This window comes from Panthera onca, chromosome D3 (genome assembly GCF_046562875.1).
Source record: "Panthera onca isolate mPanOnc1 chromosome D3, mPanOnc1 haplotype 2, whole genome shotgun sequence".
Lineage (NCBI taxonomy): Eukaryota > Metazoa > Chordata > Mammalia > Carnivora > Felidae > Panthera > Panthera onca.
Window position 1 is genome coordinate 38,110,516 of NC_138350.1, and position 16,133 is coordinate 38,126,648.

Sequence of the window (16,133 nt, forward strand, 5' to 3'; positions counted from 1 at the left end):
CATTGTTCTGTCTCTTCTGCCTTGTTTTACGTTCTCAATCCAGATGTTGAAATAACTTAGCCTGGTTCTTTTTCATTCGGTTTCTGAATGTCCCTCTACTCTGTTTTTCCCTGTTCTCTCTCCCTTTCAACTGCCTTCTACTCAAAGTCAACTTTAACACCTCTTTTTTGAAACATTCCTGTGACAGACGCGAGTTAGTATATGTTACCCTAGAATGCATCCTCCCTCCTCTCTTTCCAATATGGCAATATTGGAAATATTCCAATATGGGAGAGGGCTGTTGGTGGTCTAGAACCTCTAAGGACTTTCAGTGTGGGGGTACAGACATGGCTGGTGGTAATGACAAGATCAGATCTGCCTGATAATGAATAGGAAGTTACAGACATGGAGCTGATATGATACTGACCACATTGGTGAATGTAAGGACAGGGCTAAGGTTCCAGATATTGGTGATAAAATGACCGGTAGTCTCGCATGCTGACAAGAGCATAGAGGGTTTAGGCAGCAGAATGACTTGTTCAGTTTTGGAAAAGTGAAACATGTTAGAAAGTTGGTAAGAGAATCCACCCATGAAAGAGGAGCCTGAGACACTATCGTAGGGGATATCCACGTTTAAGGGATAGGCCGGGAAGGAAGCTCAGAGAGAGAGCTCATAAAAGCCAAGGGAAAGAACATTTCAGTGCACGTGCTATTAGGCCAGAGGGCTGGAACATATCTTCTGGCTCTAGCAATAAGGCAGGTGATGATTTCAGAGAGGCGTTCACTGGGACCGAAGGGGCGGAAGCCAGGCAGAAGTGAAAGAAAGGGGGAATTGGGATAAGAAAGTGGGTATGATCATTACAGACCACCCTTTCAAAGAGCTTAACTCTTAAGAAGGAAAACTGCAATCGGGAGACGAGAGAGGAGGGTTTTGTCTTGTTTTGTTTTTTTAAATAGATTATATAAATATTTAATGCTCAGAAAATTCTCTAGTCAAGCGGAAGAACATAATATCCTAGAGAAACGATGATCAGTGGATCATCCCACGGAGGTGGGAAAAAGGAAGCAATTGGTGCTTTGGCAGTGAGCCTGTGGAGTCAGCAGAAGGCAGGGATGGGAGGGAGTTTTCTATTTTCTCTAAACTGAGGGGGGGAATCTCTGCCGAATGAGGGTGGAAGATGCTAGCTCCGGATCTGGGACGGCACTAAGCTTAGTTGTGCCACTCTCTTCCACTCTTTTCCAGCTGTCTGGGAGTCCTGACGCAGCGGGTAGGACAGGTGGGTTGGCGGGGGAGGGCTTTGCAGGGAGAAATGGAGGAAAAGATAAATGAGCAAGGGAAGTGAAGGTTTGGGGGGAAAACTAATTGAATTAGGTTTCTTTGGAGTTTACTGGACAGGCATCTTATAAGCCTAGATTTATTCAACTTCTTCATTCTGTAAAGGAAGAGACTGAAGAACTTGTCCAGAGTCACAGCTAACTGCTGGCGGAGCAGGGTCCAAAATTCAGAACTTCTGATCCCGTGTCTTTGGAGGTGTTTCTGTCCCAGCCGTTTTTTTGCTCCATGCTTGGCCTCGGACATTACCTTGCCCGGCAGATGATGAGAACACAGTCGTCTGTCATTTGGGAGAAGCAAGTTTGCTTTGTGTCTGACCTCGCTTTTGAGCATTGTTGCTCCTTGTAGACCTGGGCTGCTTGAATTTACCTATTATTAGCATTTGAAAACCTTTTCTCTCTCTGCTGTTTTCCAGCAGACATCAGGGAAGCCAGCAAGGGGTTAGTTAGTACAATAGGAAAGGAAATTTTGTAAGAGACAAAGCCAGAGACTGTAATGTGCCCCACGACAGAGAACTTCTAAAATCTTTTCCTGTTTTTTTCCAGTCATTATGCAGTCTTTCCTAACATCTATTCCTTTCATCCCACTTTGAATATTTCCTCTTTGATTTCACTGTCTTCTTTGCTACAAGAAAAAACAGTCATCACTGGGATTACGATCTTTGTGAAATTGCAAGGGACCGACTCCTTGTGATATGTCACAGATATTTCAATTGCCACCTTCTGGACAAATGACACACTGAAAAGGTATTATCATCCCTCTGATCCAATCATTTTCTGGATTGAATATATTCTCGGTCTCCCAGTGATCATCAGGCTAATTCTAAAAATGAAAAGGGCCTGCTATCAATTAGAATTCTTAAATGTGGAGGATATATATTCCAAGGACTTTAAGCTCAATCACACTTACACAAATGATCTCAGATCAGTAGTAAAATCATTTTCATTCCAACAAGTGAAAGATATCATTGAAGTTTACAGATCCCCAAATGATGTGAATTAAGAATACTATAGAATGTCTTATAGTTATGGACTTATAGTCTTATAGTTAAAGACTACTTATGTCTTTAACATAAGACAGTGAGAACTGGACTGGAAGTGTTTAAGTGCTTACATTAGATTAACATTTCATTGTGTTAGACATCATCACTAATTCAGGATTAGGGTTAACCAAGTTTAACAAATGAAAATACAGAAATGCTCAGTTCAGTTTGAATTTCAGATGAACGACATACAATTTTTGGTATAATTATGTACACTTACATACAAATGTATGCCTTGCTATCTGAAATTCAGATTTCACAGGGCTGTCCTGTATTTCATCTGGCAACCCCATACAGGATCCACGTAATTCTAGCGTGCTAGGAAAACTACCTTCATCGCCAAATTGGATGGGTCCTCAGTGCTAACTTCTTAGGCATCTTTGGGCTTCTGTGAAATTATGGTCGGGCCAGTGTCTGCTACACAGGCTGAAGACAGGGTCAGAAATTCAGCGGTATCCACAGAATAAGTACATGTGGAGAGTTGCCGGGAAGCTGGAGGGCAGGAGGCAGAGACTTAGGACCCTCATAGAGCTATTTCATCTTCTACAAAACATCCTCTATAAAACTGTTAAGACTTCACACCTGCATCCTGTTATTTATTTGTTTAGGAAGGCACAATCTTAGAATTTTTAAAATTCAAGTATAGTTGACATATAATACTAAATTAATCTTAGGTGTACATAGTGATTCAACAATTACATACGTTAGAAGGTGCTCACCACCATAAATGTGTATAAACGCATCCTTTTAATGCGTTTACCCGGATGGAACTCTCTCCTTTCAGGTCAGCAAACGAGCCTTTGATCTAAATGTATTCCCGACCAATATTAATGCATGGGTATCAGTGAAAGTTCCTCAGCCTTTTCCCAACCCCTTCCAGATCTTGATTTTACATTCCTGGACGGGAAGCCAACAACTTTAACTGTGAGGGTTTTCTTTGTCGTTCCTGCGAGCGGTGGTTGGTGAGGGGGGGTTGGTCAGGATATGGGGACAAGTTATCTAGTGGCCGAATAGAGGACAAGTAAGATTTTCCCCAAACTTTAATGTTTTGGGTAGTTTTGTGGGGACTGGAGTGGGAAGTGGAGTGGTGATTGTCTGCTTAAGCCCGTCTTTATCCTCTGCCCCATCTTAAATAACACCCTGAGGGCCATTTGATGATTCATAGACCAGTGACCATTGTGGAGCAGTCTATCTAGAATTGCAGAGCCTGTCAGGCTAAGAAAAAATCTTATGAACCTCCCGCCCCTCCCCCAGTCTTGTACCCCTTCAGTGATAACACTCTGCTGGCGATGAGGTTATGATGGCACCACGTCCCTACCAGGAAGATACTGACTCTTAAAATATTCTTCTAAGTCACACACACATCTATACATATAATACCTTGTTAAGAAGAAATATCATGTATAGTCATTGCAGAAAAGTTAGCAGATGCCAAAAAGGTATTCAAAAGGAAAAAAGCACCCACAATCCAGAGATGATGACTATTAATATCTTGAAATATTTTCATTCAGTTTTTTTCATGCATAATCTTTGCTACATATTTGAGATCATATTTTCTCATTTACTACTCAATTATCATTTCCTAGCCTCAGACCTTGCTCTATAAGGGGATGGGTGTGTCCTGTGACTCTGTGTGACAGGTTGAGAAATTAGCTATTGAAATTTCATAATCCCTAAGACTCTCCCAAGTGATCTTTCGGAAAGACACTTAGCAGCGATGACCTGTGCCTTCAAACTTGTAACCTCAAATTCTCATTAAGGAAGTCATTGTCACTTTTGGGAGAACATTTTTTAGAGGAGTTCATAAAGTCCTCTTTGGGGTTTTTTTAGGTTTTGTAACTCGTAAATACTACATAAAAGCAGCATTCTCGCATAAACGTCCCTACTACCCTCTAGTTCTTCAGGTGTTTAACTCACCATGTGAATGTCTAAGGGAAAATTAAGCCCAGTTTAAGGAGTCAAACACTGATTTCATCATGACACTCTGCTCAAGAGGCAGCAAGGGTTGCCTGTGGTATCTGCCCTGTAGCCAGCCCAGTCCGTCTCTGCTTCGAACTAGGCGGGTAATCTTAGGCACACCTTTACCTCTATGGACTTCAGTTTCCTTACCTATATAATAGAGTTATGGACTAGATGACCTAAGCCTCCTTTCACCTTTGACATTCATGATTAAAATCAGAGTCCAAATCAAGAGGAACATTCTTATGTTATTTTCCCAGGGGTACCCAAGAGTCTGGGGCCAGATGCCCTGAAGGGAGCATTTCATGAACATGTAACCACTGACTTCTGGCAGAAGTAACATTGTTGCCACTAACCTTAAGGGGCCCTTTCCCCATCTGCCATCATGAAATAGCTGGACTGTCACAGGGGCTCCTAGTTTCCAGTCAATTTTGAATTACTTGAATTCCACATTCATCTGAAGCCTATCTTTCTCCACATCAACTGGAGACAGATTAAAATTCAAGAGTTCCTGTTGTAACTTTTGGTTGCTTCCCTACCTAGAAACTAACCAGGCTCCTGGAAGCCAGACACATAATTACAATTCAATAAGTGTTTAATAAATGAATGAATGGTAACTAACGAGGTATACTTAGGGTCATGCCTCCTTTCTGGGTGAACCTGTGGTATTGAATCGAAAGAATCCCTGCATTTTTCATAAGTTTCTAAGAGTAACATTTAAGCTCTTTGCATGTATAAATTACTAAGTAATTTTTTACTTCAGTAGGAGATTCCAAAGGCTTTAATCCGAACTCATATTTCCGATACAGATGTTGGGCCAGATGAATATTATATTTAGAGAATGCGTATGGAATTTATCTTAGCCTCGTCTTCCCCTTATTATTCCCTCAACCATCATTGTAGTGCACTGTAAGTAAGTAACCTAAATGCACACAGAAGACAGAATATGAGCATGGCAAAGGAAAGAAATTTACATTTGTGGGTTACCTTCATGGTGCCAGGTACTGTGCACGTTCTGACTTAATTATCATTGCAAACCTCACAGCAATTCAACAAGGAGGTAAATTTTAATTCATCTACTCTTCTGCTAAGGAGAGATGTTTCATGCCTTAGGTCACACAAATGGTAACAGAATTGAGCTTCAACCACAGGTGGGTAAAATTTCAAAGCTCATCCTATTTTCATTGTCTGAAATAAAAGCAACATTAGATAAAAGGGCATCTTTATCAAATGGAATTGGTTAAAGGCGTGAAAGAAAATCCCAAGGGACCACAGACATCAAATAAAAGATAAAAGATAATGGGTTTTTAACAGAACCAAACAAAAGGTTATAGTTGCTGGTCTGTCTCAGCAAAGAGATCCTTTTGTGAACTGTCAAATATATCGCCTCTGTTTTCTAACCTTATTGTTTTATTTGGTTTTTCAGGGAGTGGAGAGTGGAGAGCAGTGATCAGAGAGTCAGAAGATTCTAGCATCAACAGGGCCACTTGCTACCTGTTTCATCCTAGATGACTCATTTAGCTTCTGAGTCTTGGTTTCTCCATTTCTAAAATATTGACTCCCCCAACCTGACAGTGTTTTGTACATGCAGGGGACCCAAGTGAAATATACACAGGAATGTTAATTTCACAGCACTGTACAAAAACTCATAATGACTGCCTCAACTAAAGCCTCCTGAGACTCATATTTTGTTTATCTAAGACTAGCAAGTGTGAGGGAAGTAAAGAATTGGGATGCATAAAGGATTCTAGAGATAATTTGGATTCTAGTTCAGTGTGGCTGCTGTGGTCACTATAACGATTTTGGATATACTTGATTATTGTCCTTTCTATTCTGCAGGGAAATAAATCATTTTATGAGTCTAGATTGCATTTAACACCTCGACAATAAAAATGAGGGATTTCACATGAAGCATTGATTTACTTGTGACTAGAGCTATAGCAATTCTGACCAAGTTACCAAATTTGACAGCAGAAGAAATATAAGCATCCAACAGTGGGTTGTTCCAAATGAAAACAACCATGCTGCTTCCAGAAACATTTGGCAAGCAATTTGTGTGGGGAGAAAATAATAGCAAAGGCAAAAATGAACAAATGACAACCCAGTCATCGGTGGATGTCCTGTGGAGTCACCAAAGCTAAAAGAGAGATCTCCTGTTGCGATTTCAGAATCGTAATTCCTTCTTGGGACTGCGTGCAAATTAAGGAAGTGTTGGCTTGACATGACCATTATCAAGGAATTTGTGAGTCAGCATAAATAAATAAAAATGCTGAGTAGACGACTAAATAATTGCTTCTCTTCACTGTCGAACTGCCTACTCTTAAAGTGATATCAGAATCATAAATAATGAAGTCTGAACAGCACGAATGCTTGCCTATTAGCTGGATTAGAAGTTCAAACTATAATCAGAATTCTACATGAAGATATTTTGAAGATGAGTTATCAGTATATCGTGTTCCACAAACCTTACGCCAGGTTGAAGATAGCATAGTCTCCCTCTTGTCAGCAACCAAAAACTGAAGAATTCTTCTGGTTTAAATCTCAGGTACTAAATTATTTTCAGCCGCCAGAGATGACCAGGAGATGGTAAGGTATGTTTGGAAATTTTTGTCTTTGGAGTAAGGGGCTTGTTTGGCGTCAGAAGAGAATGGACCTAGTCATTAATTTCAAACATTTGGCAATTTGCTTCCTCTCAAATGAAAACATGATAAAAGACTTTCTCTTTGAAAAATATGAAACAACCGTTGACAGAGTTTTTGAAAAGGAATATTAGAAATCATCTTACTGTCGGACATGGAATGAAGTGAATCTTACAAACGATCATGTCTTATATTAGCTGCTATTACCGTACTAATTACTGTCAAAGTCATGATGGCCGTCTTCTAAAACAGTCGTACCTAATATTTAGTTGTGAATTTATTAATCTATTCGCGACAACTTTATTTACAGCCGCAATCTGCTACATGTTTGTGGGGTTTTTTTGTTTTTGTTTTTGTTTTTGTTTTTTTCCAACAAGTGATCCCTTTGCTCTGGCATTATTAGAAAATTTTACCTCTGCCATCCAAAATTCCCCACCTCCCACCATGACTAAATTATAATCTCCTTGAGAGCGGGATTATGTCTGTCTTGTTCATGGCTATGGCCCCAATCCCTTATGCATAATAAGTGCTCAATATGCATTTGGGAAGGTGTGGCATGACCAGATCCTTCAGTGTACTGTGAAGTCAAAAGTGGAAGGGACCAGAATAAGGAGAAATTCAGCAACGGTAGCTAGTGTCACAAGAAAGCCGGGTCCTCTCAGCCTGGCTTCAGAGACTCTCCTCCACACTGATTGCGCTAAAACTCAAGACTCCTGTCTCCTAACCTCATAAGGAGCTTCCCCAATGTAATCTGAAACCAGCCTCTTATGCAGAGAGCAAGGAAAGACTGTGACAGAGGCAGGCCATGCCAGATTGGCAGGTGGCAGTTTTAATAAGCACAGGGAACTTGTAGGGGAGGCTTGTCTGGGGCAGCAGCAAGACGAATGGGTCCCTGCACCCATCTGCCAAGTGTTAAAAGTTTACCTTAACTGGGTTCAGCCATGTATATTGGCAGGTGTTTTCAACACCACACCCCTATCCCAAGGCTGTGTCCTTGTGGCAGCCTCTGGGAGGAAGAAGGACAAGAGGAACACACATCCCAAGAACAGGGGAGGAGGCCAGCAGCCTTTGAGCACCTGGGTCCAGCTCATGGTTCAACTGGCAGTTTAGAGGACCTCTCCCAACATCCTATGAATGCTGGAGGCAACAACAACAGTTCGAAGTTTCCTGTTCCTGCAAGGGCAAATGTAACTAAAAGGTGAGGAAATCAACGTTTGAGTTAGGGCAGTTGGTACAGTGCCTGAGAGACGCTGGAGCCGGGTGATGTGGGTTCAAATCCCTGGCCTGACGTTTGTTGGGCGTCTGATGTCAGGCAGATGGGCTAATTTTGATGTGCTCTCGCTTCATCGCTTATAAATGGGGATTCCGGCCTCACAGGGTTTTGTAAGGATAAGTGAGATAATGCACGTGAAGTGACGAGCATTCATTGTTGCTGTTTTACTTACTCTGAAGCAGTCAGCAAGCAGGCCTGGAGGGTTAGGTGAACGGAGATTCTTTTGTGCTCTACCATGAACGGGCTACAGGTGTTGTAACAGCCCCACGTTTCTGTTGTCTTATCTGTGAAATGAGGGTATAGGCTACAAGGAAGGGCTTCGGGCTTCCAATCCTATAACAATATCTCATTTTGCCCTACATTTCTTCCCTTACGAAACAGAAATAGAAGCATACAGGGCATTGCAGCGATCAAATTGAATAATGAATGTATGAGCATCATACAAATGCAAAGCAAACGTAATGTCAGTTTTTAGTGTCGCTATAGGCTGTATTCAGTACTGGATTCAGTCTGAGGACATTTTAGTATTAATGTCCAAATCTGATAAGTCCCAGTGGCTCTGAAGAATAAAACTGAGGGGGCGCCTGGGTGGCTCAGTCGGTTAAGCGGCTGACTTCAGCTCAGGTCATGATCTCGCGGTTTGTGAGTTCGAGCCCCACGTCGGGCTCTGTGCTGACAGCTCAGAGCCTGGAGCCTGTTTCAGATTCTGTGTCTCCCTCTCTCTGTGACCCTCCCCCGTTCATGCTCTGTCTCTCTCTGTCTCAAAAATAAATAAACGTTAAAAAAAATTAAAAAAAAAAAAGAATAAAACTGAGTGGTCATGAAAGACAATAAGATAACTACAAAATCTTTTTAATGGCATGGTTGGTCTGCTGACCAGTGATTTCCTCTCTGTCTTGTCTCTTCGCTTTCCTCCTGTTGCCACTCAAGGAGTCCTGGATTCCTCAAGCTAGGAGCGTCTTTCTCATTCTCGATGTCCCCAGAATTGAATACACGCCTACTTTTTTTTTTTTTTTTCAATTGGATTTTTTATTCTTTTCCTTTTATTCTAAAATCTGGTTGGCCTGCTGATATATCTGCCTCACATGAGCCACTTTAGCCAAGGACGGGGATATCATAGTGTACTGGTAAAATCAGGCCTAAATCTGTAAATGCTAGAGTTGCATACAGAGCACATGGCCTGTGGGAGAAGTATAGTGTTAACCTGTTCCAGCCGATAATTGATTACATGAGCTTCCCTGAGTGGGGGAGAGCAGAGAGAGAGGGAGACACAGAATCTGAAGGAGGCCCCAGGCTCCAAGCTGTCAGCACAGAGCCCTACATGGGGCTTGAACTCACAAACCGTGAGATCATGACCCGAGCTGAAGTCGGACGCTTAACTGACTGAGCCACCCAGGCGCCCCTATATTTCTTTTAAATATATACATATTTGCTTAAAAAATAGTGGGCTCTATAAAAAATATGACCATAGCATTTTAGGACTGGAAAGGATCTTAGAGCTTATTCTGTCCAAATTTAGTGGTTTTAAAATAGTTGGATGATGCGACAAGGTCACTTCACCTCTGTAGTATTCTTTCCAAAATCCCATAATCGTGGTGTAATCATGAGAAAAACAGACAAACCTAGGTCAGGGGAACATTCTACAAGATGCGTATTGGTGCTCCTTGCCAAACTCATGGAAAACAAGGAAAGACTGAGAAGCTGTCACAGACCAGAGGAGCCTGGGAGGGATGACAACTAAATACAATATGTCACCCTGGATTGGATCCTGGAGCAGAAAGAGAACATTAATGGAAAAAAATGATGACACCCAAACAAGTCTGGACTTTAGTCAACAGTAAGGCACTGATGTCAGGTTTTTCGTTTGGACCCCTGTACCGTGGTAAAATGAATGTTAACAATGGAGAAACTAGGTAGAAGGGTATATTGGAGTGCTCTGTACTATTGTTGCAACTTTTCCATAAGTCTAAGATCATTTCAAAATAAAAATGTATTAAAATACAGTTAGAAACGTAAGTACCCTTTTTTTTGTGGAACATCGCTCTAGTGATAGCTTAGTGTATGGACTGTTCAGAGGTCAAACATACTGGTAAATAACCCCCTTGGACGGGAAGTACGAACATACCTAAGTGCTCTATTTAAAAAGAATACTACTCATGCCTTTCCTCATGAATATTTGTTTAAACTATTCTAAATGCTACTTTGTGAACAGTAGAGTGAAATTTCATAAATAAACGTTTCAAATTATAGTATAGACTGTTTCAAAAAGATCTGTTTAGAAAGGTTATCTGTTTCACTCTGAAACTGAAGAAAGAATGAGAAGCCAATGAGAGAATTTGTCTGATCATTTCCTTTTCCAGTTATTCAAATGGTTGAAACATTAGCTCTAAAAAGATCTATGTGTCTTTATGAATTTCTTAGGACTTTGGTTGAATTGTTTCTTTTCTAACTGGAGATTGAGACCATAACTTTTATTAATATCGGATAAGAGGAGCATGGGAAAATATATTAGCTTATTCGCTAACCATAAAGATAGTCATTCAATATTTATGGTCATTTGTTACTTTTATTATTCCTCAGTTTGAATATAGTAGCAGCTAATAAGTCAACTGGCTTAAATTCATGCTTGGCCTGTTCATCCCAAAGAAAAACTGGAATTTAGATCTAATAGGGTATCTAGTTTTACAGACAAATCTGCTTGGTTCCCAAACTAATTATGAGGAGAAAAGGAATATTCCATTTATTCAGTTCAACCTTGTCTGTGGTCTCATTTGTAAAGCATATTAAGGAATGGCTCACTTCCAGACAGAGCATTGGCCTGACCATGGAAAGATGGGAGAGTGTTATAAAGATATCACCCTGGATGGGGTGAAGGATCCCCGGAGATGTTCTTATCCATTTCATGTCAATCCCATCCTGCAGAACAAATGTCACCTTCTTACTTCTGCCAGAATTTAAGCATTGGAGTCTGAAGAAGGAAGTCCAGAGCTGACCATGTACCGGGAACTGTGTTAATATCTTAAAAGTATCATCTTATGTGAATCTCTCATTACCCTGAATGTTCCTGAATGGTCCCCTCACCTTTTTTTTTTTTTTTTTTTTTTTTTTTTGCTATAAAGAGATGGCATTTATTTATTTATTTATTCATTTATTTAATAAAGACTTGGATTTTAACCGTGGCTGTACCTTACAATCAATCACCTGCGGAGCTGTTTTAACTCCAGATCATTCAGGCCACACCCCACAGCAATTAATCAGACCCTCTGAGGGTGGGGCCAGTCCCTGTATGTTTAAAGTGCACGTGAGCCCCGCACCCCATGATTACTGTGAGCAACCAAGGTTGACAAGGATTGTTGTGCTCAGTGGTCTGTGGGAATCCTGGCCCTCACCAGAGGCCGTTGTGCCCATAATTCTCTCAAATGGGACTCTTTGTACTCCTGCCTGGAGTACAGCGGGCATCCTTCCCTTTCCAAACTTTCCCCCCTGTTTTCTCTACGAAAGCCCCTAGCTGTGATTGTCAGGTCATCTGACTATCCAACCTGTCCCTCCTCCTCCTTGTTCCTGTCCCCTTCCACCTACCGCCCCCTCCCAACCACTGTCAGCTCCCCTTATTCTCTGAAGATTTTAGTTCAGGAGCCTCTGAAGCCATGCTAGAATTTGTCCGGAAATATATCAAGTCATTGTTCAATTCGAGTATGTTAGTCATTTCACGTTCAACAGACATAAATACAGCGTCTCAGCAGAAAACTGAAGCAAAAGTTGTCACATTATCATATGTCCCTCCCAGGATGATGCAGAGTGGGGGGCTGGGGCATGTGTCTTCTGGTACCCCTTTCCTCTACTTCTCTCTTGGCTGTTTTTTCAATGGAAAACGCATGCTCCCACCTCACCTGCTTTGTGCAAGCTGGTCTTTTCTCCCTAGAGGAAGGCTCTTGGCCGTGATCTTCCCTTGCCCGGCCTCCTCACTTCCTTTAGGCCTTTTCATAAATTGCATCTTCTCAGTGAGCTTTTCCTGATGATTGCACTGAAACTTGCTCACCCATATTTACAGCCCTCTGATGTCTATCCCTGCTGTACTTTAATTCACAGCACTTATCATTAGATATGATATACATTTCAATGACCTATTTGTTTCTCTGCTGCCTCAATATTTGTATGGTTTGTTTATGTCGTAGCCGCAGGGCCTGCTACAATGACTGGTACTCATCACTATTGAATTCATCCATTAACCCTAAGAGATAGGTTCTATTTTTGTTGTGATTACGCAGATAAGGAAACTGAATCTTGAACCACAAAGTAACCTGCTTAGGAACGCTGGTTGGAAAGTGGTAGCAGTGGGATCCAAGTTCAGTACTCAGAGACTGGGGAATCTCCCATCAATTATACTGCTTTTCTTTTATGGGTTAAGTGAAAGATTCACCTCCTAACTGTGTAAATGAAGGCTGAATGCTGAAGTAGTTACAAAACTAAAGAATACGATATTGTAATGGTTGACCAAACAGTCTGGTCTCTTTCAACGACCATTTGGCCAACTATTACAATTTTATTTAGATAATTAGAATCTGAAATAAATTTCAACAATTCAGCCTGAATATTGCAGAGGTACACGAGACCCTGAGGGGAAAACATAGCAGAGGTGCTTGAGGAACAGCAAAAACATAGTATTGGAAGCTGGAAGCAGCATAGAGAAGTAATGTATCGTTTGTACAAATCTATAAGAACAGATGGCGATTGGAGACATTTTTATTTCAATTTTCACTGAGTTACTTATTATACTGGAGTGAAGTCTTTATGATTCAAAAATAATACAGCTTTTTGATTGTAAAAGAGGAAACTAATTTTAGCTCACTAAAATTAAGAATAAATGCTTTCCGTTTTTTTTTTTTTTTGGAAACAGCTTTAACAATATTTCGCATCATGATGATAATTTTGGTACGTTAAAATATTACATTCTAACCCAAACGGATGACTTGATTCTATATGTGATATGTACACTAAACAGTTTACTAACCATCAGAGATAATATAACAGAGAGTTTGCATATTTTATGGAGGCTTATGCTGTCAATATGACAGATGGCCAGTTCCGATACAGGAGCAGGAAAATGACCCTAAGTAGTATGGGTCACAGAAACAGGAATTTGACAATTAATAGAGAGGCAGATAGATAGATAGATAGAACTTGGTAGATATTTCTATTTAGCATCAATAGTAGGAAATTTAACTTGAAATCCAGTTGCAAACTAGAAAACTGTCGTCCCTTGACGTAGCATGGTTCAGCCTGGTGTGTCCCATATCCAGACACTGCCGCAGAGTGGGAGAAGGGTAATTGACAAACCTCAGCCCATATTATGGATGACAATCTGCTCCGTGCATCGAAAGTATTCACAGTTTTACAAAAGCCCAGAGGAAGCCAATTCCAGCTTCATAGCATGCCAGCTCAAAGAGAATAACATATTTTGAATATTAATATAAGAGCATGTGCTTCACTCCAGAGAATGAAAGATTCTTGCTTAAGGACAAAAGTCAAGTCTTTAAGGTTTGTCCTCCAGAAATGAAGAAAACTCTCTCTGCCCTGGTGTAGATCAAGTAGCTGAGCTGTGGAACCAATGCGAGATAGAATGAGAAAGAAAGGCAACTAAACTTATCTTGAGATTTTAGGGATGCTGGACTATAAGAAGGTAACAATAATCTTTAGTAATGGGGAAGGCTACGGCAAGGAAGAGGGGGTCTTGCTGTTGGTGTACTAAACTTAAAAGGATACAAAACATTCTCATAGAGATGTTTTAGCAAAATGAAAATCACAGAATTTGAAAAGGGACCAGTACTGGCATTGAGGCATATGAAAAAGAGTCAGGAAATAAATGACAAAAGAAGAGTGCCTTGATAGCCAAATGCAATAGGGTAGTCCTGGAATGAATCCTGAACCATTTAAAAAAAAAAAAAAAAAAAAGCTATCTAAGGGTGCCTGGGTGGCTCAGTTGGTTAAGCATCCAACTCTTGATTTTGGCTCAGGTCGTGATTTCATGGTTGGTGAGTTCAAACCCTGCTGACAGTGTGGAGCCTACTTGGGACTCTCTCTCTCTTCCTCTCTCTGTCCCTCCTGCACATGCTCTCCCTCTCTCAAAATAAATAAACTTTTTTAAAAAGTGGGGGGAAAAGCTATGCAATATAATGGGCATTTTGGGGTGCAGTTTGAGTTTGTCCTTGTTTTGGGGATCACACGCTGAAATAATTAGGGGAAAAAGGCATGATATCTGTAACTCATTCTTTAAATATGGTTCAGAAAAAAAAACGTGTGTGTTATGTATGTGGGTAGATACTGAAGGAGAGAGAGAGAAAGACAGCAAATGATTAAGCAAATAGGGGCTAAATGTTAATAATTGGTAAATCTGGATAAAGGTAAAGTGCATATGTGAATTTTTTTAAATACACTATTTAAAAAAAGTTTATTTATTTGGGGGGCGTGGGTAGGGACAGAGAGAGAGAGAATCCGAAGCAGGTTCCTCAGTGTCAGCACAGAGCTTGACGTGGGGCTTGAACCCATGAATCTTGAGATCATGACCTGAGCCTAAACTAAGAGTCAGACACTTAACTGACTAAGCCACCCAGGCATCCCCGTGGGAATTCTTTTAACTGTATTCTTTCAAAATAAGAAGTTACCAAAAAAGGATAACTAAAAACAAATTCCCATATAATTAGAAAGAGAAATCCACACTTGGATTATTCAATAACACTGGTTAAAAAAGGAAATAAAGAAATCTAAGAAATACATAGAACTGAATATAAGTAAAACGACATGGAAAAATGCATCGAAAAGGAAAAAGCAGTTCTTGGGAGAAAACAGGTATTTAAAATAAGTGTATTAGAAATAAGCAAGCTTATCACTAAACCGGCAGTGAGTTTACCATTTTTTTTTTCCTCCTTGTCCTTCTAACAGAAGAAGTCTGGCTATAGACCAGGTTTAGCCATAGATGTACCCGAACTTTCTAGCTGAAAAATAGGAAAAGGGGGCTCTAGGAAGGCAGAAAGTATCAAAGAGAACATAAAGAGGAAGGAGCCCAGAAACAACCCCACAATGTCGTTGACAAATCTTAGGCTCACCTTGGAGCTGCACGTGAGTGGATCTGATCCTAGTCAGCATATCAAAGACTTTGAGAACTGAACTGACTGATCACAGCCCATATCCCAGACTGGCCAATGAATGGAAAACACTTGAGACAGATCCAGACAGCGTCCCAAACGTACCAACCCACAGCCCACAGAAAATGTGTTGAAACTTGTGACCAGAAACTAACCTGGTTGATTGTCTGCTAATATTAACAACCTTTGCCATACTATTTAACAAAGCCCCGGGGCGCCTCGGTGGCTCAGTCTGTTAAGCGTCAGACTTCAGCTCAGGTCACAATCCCGCGGTCAGTGAGTTCAAGCCCAGCATCGGGCTCTGTGCTGATGGCTCAGAGCCCGGAGCCTGCTTCCGGTTCTGTGTCTCCCTCTCTCTCTGCCCCTCCCCCATTCATGCTCTGTCTCTCTCTGTCCCAAAAATAAATAAACGTTAAAAAAAAACTAAAGAAAAAAAAAAAAAAAAAAAAAACAAAGCCCGGAGTCTTACAATATTTCAAATGTCCAAGACACAATCCAAAATTACTCACTATAAAAAGACCGAGGAGATCTCAACTCATTTGTGAAAAGACAGTCAACAGAAGGCAACACTGAGTGGACAAACATGTTGGAATTAAGCAACAGACACTTAGAGGCACATTTTATTAAAATTCTCCAACAAGTAATTATAAATATTCCTAAGACAAATAAAAAAATAGGAAGAATTGGCAAAAAAAAAAAAAAAAAAAAAAAAGGAAGTCTCAGCAAGGAGGTAAGAGCTATAAAGAAAAATACAATGAAAAATTTA